This window comes from Budorcas taxicolor, chromosome 25, assembly GCF_023091745.1.
Source record: "Budorcas taxicolor isolate Tak-1 chromosome 25, Takin1.1, whole genome shotgun sequence".
In the NCBI taxonomy this organism is placed as follows: domain Eukaryota; kingdom Metazoa; phylum Chordata; class Mammalia; order Artiodactyla; family Bovidae; genus Budorcas; species Budorcas taxicolor.
In genome coordinates, this window is record NC_068934.1 from 40,094,940 (window position 1) to 40,111,612 (window position 16,673).

The 16,673-nt window shown below is 44.8% G+C and overlaps 1 pseudogene; it reads right to left on the reverse strand.

Annotated features, from left to right (window-relative positions):
• Positions 1–475: 475 nt before the first annotated feature.
• LOC128069154 (pregnancy-associated glycoprotein 1-like) lies at positions 476–15,274 on the reverse strand (annotated as a pseudogene).
• Between the last annotated feature and the right edge of the window lie 1,399 nt (positions 15,275–16,673).

Consider the following 16,673-nt stretch of genomic DNA (forward strand, 5'->3'; position numbering starts at 1 on the left):
GGTAGCTTGGACTCCCTCACTAGGTGTAGAAGACCTAAGGAAGAAAGTTGTCAGGCTCAGACCATCAGAGAAGAGGAAATGAAACAGTGAGGGTGTGAAATAGAGAACTGATGCCTTCTGATTTCTTGGGTCCAGTCACAGAGATCTTTGCATTTGCTCTGAGTCTTGTGTCCTGGATTCCCAGAATCATTTCAATGAGTCTCCTCTTTCCTTGAAGCCAGGTGGAGGTGGGCTCCTCTCAACTGTGATTCAGACTTTGTTTTAGACCCTTCCCAGTCATTGTACACCTCCCAGACACAAACAGAGGCACCTGTTTGTTTCAGCACCATTATGAGTGAAACCCTTTATTCTTTAATGAGAATAGGGTGTTCAGAACAACAAATACAGTTCACAAGCATCCTGGGCAGGAGTACCCTAAGTATGATTTAGTGTTTGCTTAGAGCAGCCTTACTGATGCCTGAACCACTCCAGGCATTTATACTGCCTGTGCCAGGCCAATCCTGTCATTTCCTCAATCAAAGACTGAGAAATACAGCCTCAGGAAGACGTCACCCAGGATCCAGGTCTCTCTAGATGTCCTCACTGTGTTCTCTTTAAAGGTGGTATAGCAGTGGCCTCTAGAATCTTGGGGGAGTCAGAGACACACACCAGTCAGCCTGAGCCCTTACGTGCGACTCCCACAAATATCCAGACCCAGCACATCTCTTGGTTTTGTTTCCCTCTTTTGGTAAGTATCAAGGGATTTTCTCATTAGCAGGGGATATGAGAGTTCATCCACGACTGAAAAGGGCCAATACATGAGGTTGCCATGAGGAAGGGTATGGGGGAGCGAAGGACTGGAAGTTGGGGATACAGAGGAATGATAAAGAACAAAGTCCTACTGAAGAGCATAAGGAAATATATTAAATATCCAGTCATAAACCACACGAAAAAGAATAAGAAAAAGAATATATATCTCTGTATGCTTATAACTGAGTCACATTGCTGTGCAGCAGAACTTAACGCTACACTGAAGATTAGCCACACTTCAATAAACATTTTACAAAAGAAAAAGAGTGTCCATAGTTCTCCTCTCTCCCTGTTTATTTCTTTATGACTCCTGCTCCTTGTTTTCTCTGCAGAGAAGGCTGATTCTCCTTATGCATCCCCACAATCCATACTTTATTAAGAAACTTTATTTTGTATTGGAGTATAGCTGATTAACAATATTCTGAGATTCAGATAGACAGTAAACGGACTCAACCATATGTATCCACGTAAACTGGTCCCAAAAATACCCCTCACATCCAGGTTGTCATGTAATTAAGCGGAGTTCCCCATGGTACACAGTAACTCGTTATTGGTTATCCATCTTAAATAGAGCAGTGCCCACAACACTTGAAGACTAACTTAGGAACTCTGGGAAGCTTCCTTCACCCTCTTGGGCTACTCCAGGCTTGGTTGGGTAATGTACTCTGGTTCCCCATCCCCACTGGTCAGTCCATAGCCCTCATCACCCCGAGTAAGTCCCCAGTGCCCCGGTGCAGAGCACGTTGGGATACCATTTGCATGGAATCCAGTGCAGTTTTGCCTAGAAACAAGCCACCCTCCATATGGCTCCATGAGTTTACAGTTTTCAGTTCAGTTCAGTTCAGTTCAGTCTCTCAGTCGTGTCCGACTCTTTGCGACCCCATGGATCGCAGCATGCCAGACCTCCCTGTCCATCACCATGTCCCAGAGTTCACCCAGACTCACGTCCATCGAGTCCGTGATGCCATCCAGCCATCTCATCCTCTGTCGTCCCCTTCTCCTCCTGCCCCCAATCTCTCCCAACATCAGAGTCTTTTCCAATGAGTCAACTCTTCACATGAGGTGGCCAAAGTACTGGAGTTTCAGCTTTAGCATCATTCCTTCCAAAGAAATCTCAGGGTTGATCTCCTTCAGAATGGACTGGTTGGATCTCCTTGCAGTCCAAGGGACTCTCAAGAGTCTTCTCCAACACCACAGTTCAAACGCATCAATTCTTCAGCACTCAGCCTTCTTCACAGTCCAACTCTCACATCCATACATGACCACAGGAAAAACCATAGCCTTGACTAGGCGGACCTTAGTAGGCAAAGTAATGTCTCTGCTTTTGAATATACTATCTAGGTTGATCATAACTTTTCCTCCAAGGAGTAAGCGTCTTTTAATTTCATGGCTACAGTCACCATCTGCAGTGATTTTGGAGCCCCAAAAAATAGTCTGACACTGTTTCTATTGATTCCCCATCTATTTCCCATGAAGTGATGGGACCGGAGGCCATGATCTTCGTTTTCTGAATGTTGAGCTTTAAGCCAACTGTTTCACTCTCCTCTTTCACTTTCATCAAGAGGCTTTTTAGCTCCTCTTCCCTTTCTGCCTTAAGGGTGGTGTCATCTGCATATCTGAGGTGATTGATATTTCTCCCGGCAATCTTGATTCCAGCTTGTGTTTCTTCCAGCCCAGCGTTTCTCATGATGTCCTCTGCATATAAGTTAAATAAGCAGGGTGACAGTATACAGTCTTGACGTACTCCTTTTCCTATTTGGAACCAGTCTGTTGTTCCAGGTCCTGTTCTAACTATTGCTTCCTGACCTGCATACAGATTTCTCAAGAGGCAGGTCAGGTGGTCTGGTATTCCCATCTCTTTCAGAATTTTCCACAGCTTATTGTGATCCACACAGTCAAAGGCTTTGGCATAGTCAATAAAGCAGAAATAGATGTTTTTCTAAAACTCTCTTCCTCTTTCCATTATCCAGTGGATGTTGGCAATTTGATCTCTGGTTCCTCTGCCTTTTCTAAAACCAGCTTGAACATCAGGGAGTTCATGGTTCATGTATTGCTGAAGCCTGGCTTGGAGAATTTTGAGCATTACTTTACTAGCATGTGAGATGAGTGCAATTGTGCAGTAGTGTGAGCATTCTTTGGCATTGCCTTTCTTTGGGATTGGAATCAAAACTGACATTTTCTAGTCCTGTGGCCACTGCTGAGTTTTCCAAACTTGCTGGCATATTGAGTGCAGCACTTTCACAGCATCATCTTTCAGGATTTGAAACAGCTCAACTGGAATTCCATCACCTCCACTAGCTTTGTTCATACTGATGCTTTCTCAGGCCCACTTGACTTCACATTCCAAGATGTCTGGCTCTAGATTAGTGATCACATTATCATGATTATCTGGATCGTTAAGATCTTTTTTGTACAGTTCTTCCATGTATTCTTGCCACCTCTTCTTAATATCTTCTACTTCTGTTAGATCCATACCATTTCTGTCCTTTATCGAGCCCATCTTTGCATGAAATGTTCCCTTGGTATCTCTAATTTTCTTGAAGAGATCTCTGGTCTTTCCCATTCTGTTGTTTTCCTCTATTTCTTTGCATTGATTGCTGAAGAAGGTTTTCTTATCTCCTCTTGCTATTCTTAGGAGCTCTGCATTCAGATGCATATATCTTTCCTTTTCTCCTTTGCTTTTCACCTCTCTTCTTTTCGCAGCTATTTGAAAGGCCTCCCCAGACAGCCATTTTGCTTTTTTGCATTTCTTTTCCATGGGTATGGTCTTGATCCCTGTCTCCTGTACAATGTCACCAACCTCATTCCATAGTTCATCAGGCACTCTATCTATCAGATCTAGACCCTTAAATCTATTACTCACTTCCACTGTATAATCATAAGGGATTTGATTTAGGTCATACCTGAATGGTCTAGCAGTTTTCCCTACTTTCTTCAATTTAAGTCTGAATTTGGCAATAAGGAGTTCATGATCTGAGCCACAGTCAGCTCCCAGTCTTGTTTTTGTTGACTGTATAGATCTTCTCCATCTTTGGCTGCAAAGAATATAATCAATCTGATTTCGGTGTTGACCATCTGGTGATGTCCATGTGTAGAGTCTTCTCTTGTGTTGTTGGAAGAGGGTGTTTGCTATGACCAGTGCATTTTCTTGGCAAAACTCTATTAGTCTTTGCCCTGCTTCATTCCGCATTCCAAGAATTCCTGAAATTCCCTCCCTTCCTCAAAGTCTTCTTTGAGCTCATCAGCCAGCTCTGAACTCCCACAGGGAACTGACATGAAGCCTCCACCCTGTGCCAGGGCTGAGCAGTCACTGTGCACCCTTTATTCACATTAGCATCCAGCCTCCCCACAGAGGGATCGGGTAGCCTGGCTCACAAAGGGGTCACCCAGCCAGAGCTAGGGGAAGATGCATCTGAGAACTGGGGTGACCATATAACTTATCATCCAAACGAGGAAAACTGTGAGAAGGGAAGGGAGACTGCTAACCTCTATGGTGGGAGAGCACACTGGGAGTGTCCCCAGTCATTCTCCTTTTCACATGGCCTATTTCAATGACCACTAGAGATGACTTTCATGTTCATGTATCTGAGGTTTCAGATTGAATTGAAGCTCTTTGGGGACTGAGGACCATAGTGTTCCCCTCTCCTCGTGACTCCCACCATGCCAGCATGGTGTGGCATCTCCAAATTTATTTCAGGATGATTAGTGTCCCAGACGGCCTTTTACTCCCAAGTGGTTCGTCTTGTGGAAGGCTCTGGCCCAGCAACAAGGCTCAGCAGCATCTGCAATAGTGCGAGATGGCCTGCAGAGGGTGCCTTCATCCCAGCAGCAGTCCAGGGGTTCCTGCAAGTTCCTATTTGAGAACCACCCCTCAGCGTTCACCCCTCAGCGTTCTCCCCTCGCCTTGAGGATGTAAGCCTGAGCTGGCACCTGGTATTTGATGCTGTTGATAGTGAAGATAGTAGAGGGCAGGGTACTGACTGCAAAACATGAAATGTAGTGCTGTTAGAGAGAGAGGTTGGCCCTGGAGGTCCTTGTTGTGTGTGGAGACTGGGAGTAACCCTGGGACATGACCCTTCACCTCAGAACCCCGTGGCATGGTGCCGATGCACCTCTGGATGTTATTGACCAGTCTTCTTGGGCCAATGACCAGTGATGACCCGCTATCCACAAGGGCCTCGCAGCCGCCAGAACAAACAATGATCTTTCTTTTCATGGAGATGCTGAGAGACAGTGTGACAAAGCGGGCATCAAGGTCACTCTGAGTCTCCCCAGAGCTGCCCCCCTTCCCGACTGTCTTCTAAACAGCCCTCCATCTTTTGCACTGACTCTTTTACTTTGCTCTTGACATGGCACCTTCCTTGACATCTTTGAATGCAGTACTTGAATACACCAGCAACTTTGGTATCTTGACACAAGCTGGTCTTCCTTCCTAGAAGAGTCCCCTCCCCTTTGACTAGCAAATTTCTTCTCATCTTCCAGATTCCAGCTTAATTGTCAATGATTCAGGGAAGTCTTTCCCTCGGTGTTTATCAGTCTCCTGCCTTGGTCACTTTCTGTAGACCCTATCTCATGTCTGCTGCTGCTGCTGCTAAGTCGCTTCAGTCATGTCTGACTCTGTGCGACCCCATAGACGGCAGCCCATCAGGCTCCCCCATCCCTGGGATTCTCCAGGCAAGAACACTGGAGTGGGTTGCCATTTCTTTCTCCAATGCATGAAAGTGAAGTCATTCAGTCATGTCTGACTCTTTGCAACCCCATGGACTGCTCCTCCATCCATGGGATTTTCCAGGCAAGAGTGCCGGGAGCCACCACAGGAGATCCCACCCATGACAAGGTCATGTGGAAGAGAACTGTTAAGCAAGGCTTCAGAACTCAATGGGCTCCCTAGGCTTTCTCGAGCATCTGCCCTCAAAACCAGAATCTGTCTGTTTTACTATTTCATGACTTTCACCAACTCCTCTGACATTAACAGGGGTCTATTCCTGACCACCTTTCTCTGGAAAAAATTAACTTAGGGCTATAGCTAATAAATCTTCTGGACATCAGAAAAATATTTCAAATCAAAACCCCTCTGTTAGCATTTTAGTTTGCTTGGCAGATATATCCAGACTCTTGCAGCTACGCATATGATTATTTACATCCTCCCAAATGTGAGAGGCATGGAAAGCTTAAAACATAGAGCCTTTCAAAGAGTTAAAAGTTATTAGAGTAGTGTTAATGTAGGATTTCATTATTTGGCCAATGCTTGTTGCTAAGTTCCCATATCTCTTATCCACTGTGCACCTGGGAGTACATTAGTTAACATAGTTGGAAAGTAAAAAAAACAAGTGTAGCCTTGAAATTAACCATATCAGACTTCTGAGCTAATTGGTTCTTTCTTGTAACTTACTGCACCTTTACTCTGTGAGAAATGTAACTTGTTTAATACTTTCTGAGGCTGACATAGATTAGAAATATAAGAAAAAAACATTTCAAGGGAAAATAAGTTTTCTGGTTGAGAAGCCTTTATCAAAAGAGGATCATAAAATGTTCACAGGCCTCCAAGGCCAGAAGATAATGTACACAATATTGTTTATGGGAAAGGTTTGCAGAAAAATCCTGGTTTCGATAAAGACAAAACAGATGTAATGTTTGGGCTGACTCTGTATGACTTTGCATCTTTCATTTCCCTCTATGTACAAGTAAAGGTATAAAAGACCCTTTTGAAAATAAAAACAATGGGCCTCGCTTGAAGAAGCTTGGTCACCCCGTGTTTTTCTTTTTTCTCTTTTTTCTCTCTTACTTTCTTTTTTCAGGCTGATCCCTTGGAGCATAGAGGCTCCCTGCGTTCACTTATCTGCCCAGGTTTCTAAGACCTGAATGGGAAGACGTTCTGCGTCTTCACTCCCTTGGGAGACCGGGAAGGCACCTGTGGCCTCCGTGAACAGGGCAAACTTCTTGTCTTGAAGTTTTATTGGCTTTCTATGTAAACCAAGGAATATCAGCCTCTGTCTCTCCTCTATTTTCTTATCTACAATATTCTTTCCTTATCTCTCTCTCTAAATCATCCGCCGACGCCGTTTTTCCTTCAGGTTCCCCTGGATCCTGCGGGGGCTGGACCCCGGCACAAGAGTACTGGAGTAGGGTGCCTCTCATGTCTAGCATGTACCAAAGTCACAATTCAGTATGTGTGTGTGTCATTTCTTGTGCATCTGCCTTCTTAGATGTGAGGGCGAGTTTTATTCTCATTGCCTCCCTAAAGTGTCTGGCACACCGTGGATGCCAAATGTTTGTCTGTTCAGTGAGTGAATGAAGACTGTGAGAATAATGAATGAGAAACACCCAGAGAGTTGTATCTGGTGGGGAACTAATAATGGGTCAAATCGCAGAGTGAAGATGGAGATTCGCAGGGGTGGCAGATTCTCATAGTGAGAGGGTAACAGGCAGGAAGGCCAGGGGTCTCCAAATGGAGGAAATAGCCTGCAAGTATCAGACATTTTTCTCTCTCTTAAGTGGCAGGAGGAAACAAACTAGCGATATTTTTTCCTTCTCTATACAAATTTAAAAGGAGGTTTCTCTTAAAATTCTGTGTTGCCATGACACCTGGTTTCACCTGAAGTTAACTATTCTCAAACCTAGAGATAACCAATGCCTTTTTCTTATGGAAATGTATATCTTAAGCTATGCTAATGTACTATGCTTTTACCCCAAACTCTGTCTTCAAGTTGGTTCTACCTCTTGGCTCAGAACCTACTTGACAAACCAGTATGTTGTACTCAGATATTGTTCCTCTAATCTATGTAAATGAAACTATTTGTATGGTGATCTGCCTTTCTTCAAGATTCAAGTTAATCATTTTATGGCCCAAGATGAACCATTTGGTGCCAAGATTATCACAAAATGCATCTAATGGGTGAGGGGCCTGGTGCAATTCTGAGTTTTAAGACATTCCTTTCTTTCATTAACAGACTGCTAGTGACTATATAACATCCAGCTAAAGACTAGCATGGGGATACTCTTTCTGCCTCCTTCTGATGTCTATGTCAGAGGATTTCTCTATCTTCTTTATACTTTAATAAAACTTTATTACACAAAAGCTCTGAGTGATCAAGCCTTGTCTCTGGCCCCGGATTGATTCTACTCCTTTGGGGCCAAGAATCCCAGCATCGTGATTCCACAACAAGCTTTCAATAGTGGTGGGAGAGAGGGGCTCCTCCGGGAGAAGGTGTCTGCCAGCACTGCTCCTACAACCAGCTCAGACCCTGAGACCCTGGCCAGGAAATACATGACTAACCCATAGAAACTCCAAAGGACAGGTGAGCTTTTGTCTGAGGATATCACACAGAATCCTATCAATTATGCCTCTTGTCCTCAGGTCACTCCTGGATCCCACCTTACTGATTCTCAGTTATAGCCCCTGTCCCACTGTGTGCCCAGGTATGTGAGGTGTCTTTTTTATTAGTTGCTTTCAAGTCTTAAGACTGCAGCCAACCTCTCTCCACTGCTGGGTAGCTGCTCCCTAAGGAGACCAGCTTTCCCCATTTGCTGAGGACTTTCCCTGTTTTTAAACTGACATTTATCTGTACTGAGAACTTCCTTGGTCCCAGGTAGCCCTGGACAGTTGGTCATCTTATAACTCTGTTCAGGCTGGTGTAATCTTCCCTGATCCTCTGTTTACCACACTGTAGAGTCCTCTAACCATGCTCCACACCTCACAGGGCAGTGGGTGCAGCCCTCTCCCAGCTGCACAGGCCTCTCCGGACCCTTTTAGGATCCTGGTCAGAGCCCTGGTCAGAAGGCCTGGGGATTATGAACCCATGGGTTGGTTGTGTATCTATGTGTTTATGTGTTTGTTTGTATATGTGTTTGTATGTGTCTCTAATTGTGCTTTTGTGTCTCTGACTAGCTATGCATGTTTATATGTGTCTCTGTTTATATGTGTCTGCTTGTGTGTTTCCATGTGTCTGTGTGTCTGTCTCTGTCGTTGTGGGTGGTGTATATGTCTATGTCACTATGTGTCTGAGAATCCATTGTATGTGTGTCTGCCTGTGTCCATGTACAGATGTGGAGCATCACTCAGGCTGACCCTCAGAAGGGGAGGCTTACCGGTCCATGTGTACAGGCCAGTCTCCCGCTTGGATCAATGGTACCCAGTTGAGCGCTCCCTGGTAGTAGGCTTTGTCCACCCCACAAAACATCACCACACTGCCCTTCCCCTGCATCTGTAGAGAGAAAAGAGGGGGAGATCTTTGGAGGACAGTAACAACAGCACGGTTGGAGAGCTTGTGTTTGTGCTTGTCTACCCATCAAGGCCCTAATAAGGTCTCCATTTACAGATGCAGAAATCGAGGCTAGGAGCAATTGAGAACCAGACTGAAGTCAGTAACAGGCGAATGAGTGGCACAGAGGAGGTTAGAAGCTGAGTCACATGGCTGGGCTCCACCCACTATGTCTTCTGAAGAGGCCCAGGACCTCCTACTACCTGTGTGCTCAGAAACCCTCAGATCACAGGGTGCTGAAGAGTTTTTGCTTTCCCTTTGTCTGGCTTGTCATTTTTCAGGAAAGTCAAACCCTGGGAGTGCTAAAAATGTGGGTTCAGGTCACCCAGAGTTGGCTCCACTGGCCTGTGACCTCTACTGTCCAAAGGGCCCCACACTCAGAAGGGACCCCACCTCTGCTCTCCCTGTCTTGAAATGCCTAATATTTCTTGAACTGTGGGTCCCACACTTTTGTGTCCCACACTTTCATTTCTCACTGGCTCCACAAATTGGGTAGCTGGTCCTGGGCTCCCAGTGAAATGCTTATGAGGAAGGAAAGATATCACCATTGTTCTCCTTCCTTCCTTATCAAATTCATAAGTAAAGTCAGTAAGTAAGTAAAGTCACTCAGTCGTGTCCAACTCTTTGTGACCCCATGGACTGCAACCTACCAGGCCCCTCAGTTCATGGGATTCTCCAGGCAAGAATACTGGAGTGGGTTGCCATTTCCTTCTCCAGGGGATCTTCTCGACCCAGGGATCGAACCCAGGTCTCCCGCATTGGAGGCAGATGCTTTAACCTCTGAGCCACCAGGGAAGCCCTCAAATTCATAAGCAAATCCTAATGCCTTTCCTTCAACTTGTTTCTTGTTGCCTTCCATTAACATCCCTCCTCACTCACCCCCCTGGACCAAGTTATTGCTCTTGAGCCCAGGAGCAGGAATGTGTTCCAATAAAACATTATTTATAAAAACCAGCGGTGATGCCAGGTAGGGCCCTGGGGCCCTAGTTATCCTGGGTTAGATTATCTCTCAGGATACTTCTTTATCAAGTGTTCTGTAATTTTCGTGCAACTGAAAGCATCTTACAGCTAATTTGGAGAAAGGGATTGTCCATCTCAGACTTACTTACTCAAGTAGAAGGCAAAAACAGGCTCAGAAATGGCCCCTTGATTCTTCAGTTTGTCAAAGATGGGAATGGCTCCAGAGAAGGATATGTTGGGGTAGTTCAAGGCCAAGACACCATCAAAAGGTACACCCTCAAACCCAGATTCTGCCATGCTTAGACAATGGCTGGTCAGTGTGCTTACAAGGTCCCCAGTCTGTGGGAGAGAAGAGTGTTCCACTTACAGATACGTGAAGTGGGGCTAGGACTGGGCTGGGGTGCATTGCCATTAGATCCTCAGAGAAGAATTGAGGCTGGGCTGTATCTTTGGTGGACCTCAGATGGTTAGACCAAGCTGGGAGGGGAATTTGGGTTCCATTTGTGAGAGGCTGTGAATTTTAAAACATCTGCCCCTCTCAAAAACACCACCTGAGTGAGTCAAAAAGCAAGAGGGTTCTGGAAAAACATCTATTTCCGCTTTATTGACTACGCCAAAGCCTTTGACTGTGTAGATCACAATAAACTGTGGAAAATTCTGAAAGAGATGGGAATACCACACCACCTGACCTACCTCTTGAGAAATCTGTATGCAGGTCAGGAAGCAACAGTTAGAACTGGACATGGAACAACAGACTGGTTCCAAATAGGAAAAGGAGTACGTCAAGGCTGTATACTGTCACCCTGCTTATTTAACTTCTATGCAGAGTACATCATGAGAAACGCTGGGCTGGAAGAAACACAAGCTGGAATCAAGAGTGCCCGGAGAAATATCAATCACCTCAGATATGCAGATGACACCACCCTTAAGGCAGAAAGGGAAGAGGAGCTAAAAAGCCTCTTGATGAAAGTGAAAGAGGAGAGTGAAACAGTTGGCTTAAAGCTCAACATTCAGAAAATAAAGATCATGGCATCTGGTCCCATCACTTCATGGGAAATAGATGGGGAAACAGTAGAAACAGTGTCAGACTATTTTGGGGGCCTCCAAAATCACTGCAGATGATCGCTCCAGCCATGAAATTAAAAGACACTTACTCCTTGGAAGAAAAGTTATGACCAACCTAGACAGTATATTCAAAAGCAGAGACATTACTTTGCCCACTAAGGTCTGTCTATCAAGGCTATGGTTTTTCCTGTGGTCATGTATGGATGTGAGAGTTGGACTGTGAGGAAGGCTGAGCGCCGAAGAATTGATGGTTTTGAACTGTGGTGTTGGAGAAGACTCTTGAGAGTCCCTTGGACCACAAGGAGATACAACCAGTCCATTCTGAAGGAGATAAACCTTTGGATTTCTTTGGAAGGAATGATGTTAAAGCTGAAGCTCCAGTACTTTGGCCACCTCATGTGAAGAGTTGACTCATTGGAAAGACTCTGATGCTGGGAGGGATTGGGGGCAGGAGGAGAAGGGGATGACCCAGGATGAGATGGCTGGATGGCATCGCCGACTTGATGGACGTGAGTCTGAGTGAACTCCAGGAGATGGTGATGGACAGGGAGTCCTGGTGTGCTGCAATTCATGGGGTCACAAAGAGTCAGGCACGACTGAGCGACTGAACTGAACAGAGTGAGTCAAATTGGCCTTGTGGCTTCTGTCCAGGTGGAGCAACCAAGAGTCAGGCCAGGACCCATTGGTGCCACCTTGTGGACGAAATGATCGAGAGCAAGATAGCCTTCTCTTTGGCATCCCTATCACCTAATGACAGGAATGGACTGCATTCTCTGTAATGTACTGAGGATTCTGCATCTGTCCAGGAAGACAGAAGCCAAGAACACAATCATGCTTGCTGGAATCTATGAAATTACTGCCTGGGGAATTCACTTTTGGGAATATGTATGTTTCTTTGAGTGTGTATGAGACAGAGAGGGTAACTATTCAAGTACTTTGGGGTGGCAGGCCATAGGTTTATTAGATTCTCAAGGGTCCTTTAGAGTGAGAACTCATTCATCAGGCCCCCTGACAATTCTGACTTCCAGTTTCTCACTCTGGATACCTGAAGCCTTTGACTGCCCCCCAGGGTTCCCAGATCAGCTTTATCCTGTCCCCAAATACCCCACAGCAACTTCAGTCCTGAAAAGCCAGCTAAGTTCTACCACTTACCACAGGCATAACCTCAGCAAGGCCCTTGCTGTCTGCACCTCAGTTTCCTCATATGTCTCATGAGCTAATCAGACCACCTGCTGTGTGAGGTTGTTGCAGGATTAAACCAGTTATTACATGAAAGTGCCTGGAACAGTCTGTGAATATAAAAGTGGGTGTTTTTCCCCTTTTCTTGCTCCCAGCAAAATGAACCTTGAACTGCTCATGGGCAGAGGAGCTGCAAGTCCATACCTCAAGCTATTCTCTGGGTTAGCTAATCTGTTTGCTCAGGTGTAACCACAGGCACTGCCTCCCCAGGGACCGGATTCTGTGTGTAAGATGGTCAATATCTATCGGAGTTAGGCTAGGAAGGGTCCTGCCAGATGGTCCTGCGTCTGTTTTGCAAGCCATGGTCACTCCTTAGAGAGTCCTGACTCAGCTTCTGTTTACACATTACCCGAACGGTGTCATAAGCAAGAAATCCCTTCATCCTTCCAGAACCATAGGCAATGCCGAAGGTCTTTTGGGTAGTCCAGAAGGTGGAAGACTCGAGATGTCTGAACATAACGTGTGTAGCTGTGGACACAAGAGACGAGTGTCATCAGGTCTCAAGTGTGGAAACCAAGGCAGCAGGGCAAGTGAAGGATGGTCCGGGTATGAGGTGTCTGTACTCACAACAGACTGGACTGGGGCAAAAGACGGAGGGCACTCACAAGTCTGATGAGCCTGTGTAAAAGACAACCTGGAATTCCTGAGGGGTTGTTCCATGGTGATGTTACCCACATAGAGCATCTACAGGGAGAAGGAAGGAGTGGGTTAGTGCAGAACTGGCTACCCTCTATTCCCACACTGATGCCTCCCTCTGGGTGTCACATATCTCTTGAGATCACTTTCTAACCACTGTGCACCTCACAGCCTTTTGTCACAGAGGTGCCTGCATTTGATTTTTTTTCTGTGCTACATGGTATGCAGGGTATTTAGTCTTACCAAGCATTGAAGTGGTACCTCCTGCACTGGAAGCCCAGAGTCACAACCCCTGAAACTCCAGGACCACTGGACACCCAGGGAAATCCTGGGGCCTTCATTTGAGAAGCTCCATAGTCTCTTCAAATCCAGCCTTAGCACCCCCTTCTCCAGGAGTCCTTCTTGATCAACTTCAGCTACTCCCTCTAAACTCAGACCACATCCAATCAACACCACATGTGACCCTCTCATGACATGTATTTACTCTTTGCCTATCTCTCAGGCTGGCATGGGAATTCTTGAAGACAAAATAAGTCCTTTTTCTAATCTAAAAACAGTAACCACTGTGTTAGATTCTGATGGCCTTACACAGAATACAGGTTCGGTAACTTTTTACTGCTATGGTTCTTGCATCTGTGGAAACTGAATTCCTTTGCCTCGGGATTCACAATTGCTTTGCAGTTGGTTCTACCTTTTGATCAGTGATGGTTCACTCCTTATCTGTAACTGAGTGGCTTACTTAGTTCAGAAGGAAGAATCGCCCTCAAACTAATGACACATCTTTGACACAGAAATGGATGTTTACCTGCCACCTGGTAATTGCTGGGCCCAGTCACCACAGACCAAGAGTTGAAGATGAGAGTGCCTTCTCCTCTGGTTGGGGTCCCTGATTTCCAAGGTGTCTGCCTCCTGTAGGAACCCCAACCCCAGCATCCACCAAGCACCTCCAGATGAGCCCTGGTGCTAGGCTAAAGCACCAGGGGGCGCTGTGAAGCACCTTCTTCCCAAAATACTCACATCCATGGTGTTCCTCAGGGGGTGAGTGGTTATATTTGAGCCACGAGAAGAAATCCGGTACAGTCTATAAGTACATTCCTTCAGAAAACTGTTCAGCAATTTTTTTAAAACTGAGGGTTTTTCACATGGTCTTCACTTTTGTTAGAGGTATTCGTTCACTGAGCATTTGACAAAGAAAACAAAGAAGAAGCTACAATTATCTGTCAGTGTTAAGGTATAACTGTCATTACGTATAACTGTCATTGTAATGGCACAGTGTATTTTCCAGTCATTTTTATGAGTTGCCTTGTTATCAGAATTTTATGCATATCCCATGGCAAAGACATAGGTTTGAATACAGGTTCTGTTCTGTAATGTTGGATAAGCCATGTGCCCATGTGGGGTCTGTCTCCCCCTCGGTAAAATGGTGGAATGTAATAATTCCCACCCTCCAAATAGAATATCTTGAGGATAGTGAAGTGATGGATATAAGGTGCCTGATAAATAGGAAGTCTCAACAATGACAGCCACTAGCCCTGCTGTTGCAACCCCACTGTATCCTTCTCATAGAAGCTCAGGGAAGGAGGTAGAAGGGGGGTTATTATACTCTTTTTCCAGGGGAGGAATTTGAAATACAGGAATTTTGTGAGTTGGCTGTAGTCACACTTCTTGTCAGATGTAAAACCATGTATAAGTAGCTCTCCCAATCTTTCTCCATGTTGAAAGAGAAGAGAGGGTTGAGAGAAGAATCCAGGAGATAGGGAAAATATTAGGAACATTAAGAGGTTCAAGAGCAAGGAAGAGTTAAAATTGAAAAATTAAAAGTAAGGAAAAACAACAGAGTTATCTGTAGGCACAGAGACTTCCAAAGAGATGGGGAGATAAATGAGAGAGATACAGAGATGCAGACACACAAATACACACTGAAATAGAGAGAGAACAGAGAAGAGTTCTAGAAAAAACTGCAGAAAAGTGCCATTCCACAGGACCACACCTACATCTGCATAGGCTGTGCACTGAACAATTGCAAGGAGTTCCATTTTCAATAGGTTACATGTCTGGGCCCCAAGAGTTGTGCAACCATGCAACTCTACGCCATGACCCTTGGGACCCACAGTCCCTATAGCAAGGTACTTATCAATAAGTAAGAGTTAAACTTTAAAACTGTCAGGGAAATATTCTTTTTCCATCTAACCCTGATGGGTGGAAGAATAATCAGATGAAAAGAAACATCCCAGAAAGGAAGATGATGCCACTTAGAGTCCCTATACTTACACGACTATGCACTCTGAGAGGGACACCAATACGATGAGCCCAAGCCACTTCATGCTTCTTTCCTGGCTCCAAGTACTCAGGGAAAATTCGGTTCTTAGCATGTAGTGAAGACCAAAAATGTCTAGTTATATATGCTCTGAATGACTAATCATTCCCTAGGCCATTGATTGATCTGATAAAAATGCAAACTTCTCGAAAATGTTTACCTCCATCAGTGTCCTTGGGGAGTAGACGTTGAAAATTCTCAGAATACAGAGAATTCTACTGTAATCTCTTCCTTGAGGCTTGGTTGGAAAACCAAAGTGAATGGCATGGACATCTAAGAGCATGGGAAACTTGCCAAATTGGAGAAAAAACTGCTAAGAACATCATAAAAATGAATATTAGAGACCATGCTAGACTTTCGTGATATCATGTGATCTTCCAGTCACTTCATGAGATGCACATTGCTGTCCTCATTGGAGAGCTGATTGCTAGGAGGAAAAGCAGTCAAATGGCAAAGTAAAGCCTTCAAGGGCAGCCCAGGGACATACAACTGGCATTAGGTAGTGGGTCAGATGGCAGATATTAGGTGCACCTATGATGCCAGCCTGAATCAAAAGTTTAGAGCAGAGTGGTATTTCAATTGCACGGTTTCAGAATTGGAAGAAATATCAAATGTATCCACAAGATATTTCATATCATTCAACAAACCTACAAGGAACACCTGTGTGCTGGGATCTGGATTAGATGCTTCAAAGTCAAAGTTGATCAAGACACAAGTGGTCTTTATCTTAGGCAAGCTAACAGTCTAGTCCTCACAAACTCATGGCTACGGAGGCGAGAGAAATGATTCAAGAATTAGGCAGCCATGCTGGACCATGGACAGTACCGGCCTTACCACTGGGAGAAGCCTTTCCTCCACTTCACCCATGCTGGAATGCAGGCCACTTGGCCATGTTTTCAAGAGAATCAGAAGTTTGGATATTTATATACAATCTACTGATTTTAATGTTAGCCACTATTCTTTTCTTCCAGAAAAAATATAATGGAAGCCAAATCTCCACTACAGAGTATATGGCTGTGGCTATCTCCACCATAGCCTTCAGTCTATGCCTGTTTTTATTTCTGGCCTAGAGTTGGGAGTGCAGTGGGGACGGGGAGGGATTTAATTCAAGTTGATTGATATAAAGTGACTGAATGCATACTAAACATGTTATTTTTCTTTCTGTTTATAAAGGAAGATCACCAGGGACATATAAACCAACTAGTTTAATAATGTCAATTTGCTGAAGATGAATGGATATATTTCTTATGTAATCCCCCAGTAGGGTCCATGCCTTAAAGTTTTTGTCCGCCAAACCAAACATACAAAAAAATAATTTTGAAGTATCTTTTCAATCAAAGAAGACAAAACCACTCAAATCTCCTGCTCAGCCTGAGATGAATAGGGCTACCTGCAAACTGTTACTG